The 4,882-nt window shown below is 36.5% G+C and overlaps 1 long non-coding RNA gene across 1 annotated transcript; it reads right to left on the bottom strand.

Annotated features, from left to right (window-relative positions):
* Window positions 1-217: 217 nt before the first annotated feature.
* Window positions 218-4,066, bottom strand: LOC120323302. The gene is made up of 3 exons (XR_005563630.1): window positions 3,966-4,066; window positions 1,386-1,458; window positions 218-413 (listed from the first exon to the last, which is right to left on the bottom strand). It is a non-coding gene; the product is annotated as an uncharacterized LOC120323302 (long non-coding RNA).
* Between the last annotated feature and the right edge of the window lie 816 nt (window positions 4,067-4,882).

Genomic DNA, 4,882 nt, shown 5'->3' with positions numbered 1-4,882 from the left:
GTGGACTGCATCGTTTCCTATTGAAATAGGCCAGTTTTCATCAGAAAGCTGTAAGCCCAGCTAGAAATAGCTTAAGATAGATATTTGTTACCTGGGTGAGTTACCAATTGAGTTCCTCAATTTTGTGTTAAAGGTTATTTCTGTGGAACCTTTTAGATCAACCATGATAAAAGCAAAGCCCAAGTAACTTTGGTCTTTCTGGAACCGTAAACATATCTGAGAACACCATGAATTTTTCTTTTATTGTGCTTTAGCGTTGAAGAATGTCTTCTTTTTGATGATTGAGCTTTACGTGCAGAGCTCAGGAGCAGAGGAAGTTGGAGAAGGCAGCTTTTAGTAGTCACTGCACCAAGGAACTACTTCTTACTCTTTCCTTTTCTTCAAAACAAACTGATTTTTACTTGTTCCTTCCCCTGTTTGCATAACAAGAATAGCATTATGCTGTTTCAAGAATGACGTCAATCATTCAGATTATTTAATTTCTCCATCAAGCTATACTACTGCAGACGTTTCATGTACTAATGTTTCATAAAGCAAACTTCTTGGATTGGAAGCTCTCAGTAAGAACTTTATCTGCATCACAACTATGATACAGAAGTCCTGCATTATATACCTTACAGCGTGTCTTTAAATATTCATAAAATATAAAGTCTCTTGATAACATAACTACAGCTAATGGCCAAATTTACCATTTTATATTTCTAACTACTTTAGAGATATTATAATAAAGGCAAAGACTTCCCACCTAGCTTGTCATCTTTACCCTTTTAAAACCTACACAACAGAAAAACTCGTTTGCAACTTGCTGCAGTTTTTACTGGAATTTACCAATTATTTTTAGCTTACCTACCAAGTTGGGATAATCCAATCATTGGATTAATCAGCATAATCAACAGAAATTCTATTGAATATCCTTCTCTTTTTATGTCCATTGATTCCCAATTGACTGCTATAGACGTCAGCAATTCACCTACTGAAATTCAATATACACTTGAGGATCTATGCCTCCAAGTATCTCCAGTATTTGCTTTCAGCCTCAGTGGAAATTAATTGTTCTTTGGCTGTTTCTCAAACTTTCACCATTGGTAAGTGTTCCTTCTTATCTGTTCTTATCTGGTTTTTGTCTGTTATAGGGATTCATCTCGCATCTCTACATTAGCATTGACTTCATATTGCCAAATTGAAAATGGCTCAGAATGGACACGTTTTTCAGGTCTTAGTATTAAGGCAGGTGTTATTACACGTTTGGCTGTTTAGAGGGCCAGATTCATGTCAGGTCTTAGGTTTCCAAATACGGACAAACATACTCCATCAAAGCCTTCTTTGTCTTCCAGATGCAAGCATTAGGGCAGCTAATATGTAAGAAGAAAAGATGAGAGACTAACCTCACAGCTGAGAATCGTTCAGGTTCACAACTCTGTCTAGGTGAATAGAGGCACACACGCTGGGGAAAGAAAACTAGAAAAAGTGGCCACATAGGCAATTAGTATGAAAAGGGTTAGGAAGTTATTCAATTCTCTATTAGACAGGATTTGTAAGAACTAGCTATTGAAAAACCCTCTCTTTGAGCTGCTGTGCTTGAATGCAGGAGCTGCTGGTTAATAGTCTATGGTCACTTTCTGACCTCAAAAATCTATTACTCTAAAGCAGGCACTGCTCTCTCAGGTATCTGAAAGTATGATCTAATAGCAAATGTTGAATTAAAAGACACAGCACTCAGACGAGAAAATAAATTAGTTTCATTACTACATACCTCACAAAATACATAAGCATTTGTATTTGAATAACAATGTTAATATTAGGAAAACTACAGCATAATCAGTTGTGCTTCATTACACAATTTTACTGTAGCTGAAGCAATATTTAATTTTGATACAGAGACACTTAGCATTTTGAAGAAAAAAACAATTTTTCAGTTTATGCACAAAGCCATTTTTTACTTCCTTGTTGGCTATGCCATTGGAAATACTGAATCTCAGATCAGTCATGTATAGTAAGAAATCTCAGTAAGACACTTAGAAAATCCATTTTAAACATCTGTCAACAGAAAAGTATTGAATAATTCAATTTTTTTTTTAGTAAGGAGACTCAAGGGTAACAAGTGGGTAACGTTGCAGAACTCAATCTTCCCCAGAAACACTCTTCACACTAACATATATTCAATCATAGAATGTCCTGAGTTGGAAAGCACCCACAAGGATCATTGAAGTTCAACTCCTAAGGTCAATCATGCCTATGAAAGTGAATTTACTATCAATATCACAAATACTTTCATACTCATTTGGTCTTGTAATAAAGCAATAGAACAAAAACTCTCAGAGATATTCTGACTCCTCTACAGTCCACAGAGAAGCTTGGTCGGGGTTTGTTTTGTTGTGGGGTTTTTTTTTGGTTTTTTTGTTTGTTTGGTTTGGCTTGGTTTTGGTTTTTGTTGTGTTGGGGTTTCATGGGGTTTTTTTAGTCTAGATGCAATTATAAAAAACCCCAACAAATTAAAACCCAGTACAAACATAAGTTTTTCCCTGCCACCCTCAACATAGATCTTCTCTTTCTGACTCTTCCTATTGAATACACACAAGATTAGTGCATTAAGCTAAGGTCAGCCCCTGTGACTACTTTGCAGTTTGTTGTATTTGCTTATATCTTTTATTTCTCAGTTCCACGTCTACAAAACCACGCAAGATTTTTCAGTAAGAATTTCCAAAAATAGACTTATAATGAAGAAGTACAAGAATAGCATGGATATAGATTTTCAAAAGGCACAGACTCCTGCTGACTTTTGTCAGTTAACTCAGAGAAAATGTCTTTTTTGCTAAATTTTCTCTGACAAGAATATTTTTCTTCTCTATTATTTACCAATTCTGCCAAAATCAGTAGTTTCACACTGGTGAAAATTACTATACAGGATGTACAAAACCTCCACCTGTTCAAGTATTGTTACAATGGACATATGGGAAAGAGTAAATTTTAAGAAACAGAATTGAAAAAAGTAACATTTGAAGCACAGTGGTGAATACACTTTCCCAAGTTCAACTTGAACTTGAGACACCATTCTGGATATACTGAATGATGGTGTACAAACAGAATATATGATCCACTTATACAGCATAAAGGAGGCCTTCTGTCTTTAATCTTGCATTAGCAGAAGCTGCTGTGATGCAGTTACCACTGAGAAGACTCAGTTCAAAAGCAGGGATGAGGCAGGAGACTGGAAGAAAAGCACTTCATGAATATCTCTCCTGCCAGGACCAATCATCCATCCTTTATTTTATAGAACATGTCATACAGCGATGAGAATAGTATGTCCTGTGTCAAATCAATGAAGCAAGCACTTTGTCCTGTGCTTCAGCAACCATCATGAAAGATTAATCTGCACAGCACATAAACACACTTCAGTACAATTATATTCCCAGGGAGCAGATTCTTGATTGTCTCAACTCTAGGCAGCACAGACAGGGGGCACTTCCAAGTAAGCTGGAGCCAGATGGGATTCTGTAGCCCCAGACAGAGTGCAAAACAAGGCTTATGGATTATCCTACCTTCACACAGAATGCTACAGTGACTTCACAGGTTTATTCTTCGAGAACTTGTCCCATTATTTAGGGCTTCAAAACTGAGTTAAATAGCTATTATTTTAAGTATTCCTAATTTTTCTTGCTACATCTGTCTACAAAGTATTCACTAGTGAGCAGGGAAGGTGTGGTGCAGGTATCAACACAAAATTATGTTGTCTTCAGCTGCTTACCATGGCAGAAAAATGTATTTTTTTTTTTAATAAAATCAATTTACTAGCTAATTGCACATTACTCTTTCCATCAAGTGTGTCACATGCAAATTCAGAGATTGATAGCACATTAAAGCAGTATTTCATTGTTTTTGAAGGGAACAGAAGGCCCAGTTTTCTAGTCTGGACATAGAGTCAGCACTTGAAAAAATAGAAAGAAACTTTAGACACTTCTACTTACCTTCTATGTTTCTTTATATATTAGCTTCCAAAGTTAAAAGACAACTAGAATACTTCTAGTTTTGCTTCTTTGGTGAAATCTAATAAAGTATTTTCTTCCTGTTGCTGCATTAAACACTCGAAATTAAAGGATAGAAAGTTATAAAAGGTGTCAGTTTAGGTGCCAAAAATGGTCTTGGACAGAAAAATGACAATTCATATAACCAACCTGGAGAGAACACTGCAAAAAACACCCAGTATCTGTTTGCATTCTACTGTCTACAAGATGGTTCTAGTTGTCTATATATATATATATATATATCATCATATCTAGTTTTAATGAGTTGCCCATTATTGACAGTTAATGACTGCTACTGAATCAGTAAAGTATCACTGTACGAAACCTGCTCCTGAATTTTGACTACCAGGTATTTCCTGATGATGCTAATGTATGGTAGTTTGTAGTTCTCCTCTCATACTCTTCCCACCCAGGGTGAACTTGATCCTCATTAATATGAGCTGTCTGCCTCCTTGATTTCTCAATCTGCCCTGTTACTGTCAACTTTAACATGTTCAGCTACCTTCTCTCTTTGGTTGAATTATCCCTTCATTCTTCTCTCCGTTCCTTTTGGCATCTTCCCTTAAAATGCATTACTTTGCCACTCCATATTCCTAGGTGAAGACTCATTGAACTCTTGCTAAGATAGCTAGCTAGCTAGCAAAGAGAGGACCCTTCAGATAAGCCTCCACGTTGTATCTGTTTCTGGTACAGAAAACAGATACAGAAAACTGTCCATCTGGAGCAGGTCACCTATCTTGTCTCTCTGATACAAAGGCAGGTTGTTATTTCTGGTATCCTGGGAGCAAGGCATTCACCATGTACCTCACTGCTTAAGTTATCTGATGAAAGTTAGACATGCCACTGTTGCTACTTTATTG

The sequence above is a fragment of the Pipra filicauda genome, unplaced genomic scaffold (assembly GCF_003945595.2).
Source record: "Pipra filicauda isolate LSUMZ 115617 unplaced genomic scaffold, ASM394559v2 scaffold230_size2164044_pilon, whole genome shotgun sequence".
Classification (NCBI taxonomy): domain Eukaryota; kingdom Metazoa; phylum Chordata; class Aves; order Passeriformes; family Pipridae; genus Pipra; species Pipra filicauda.
This window is presented reverse-complemented; position numbering and strand designations above follow the sequence as displayed.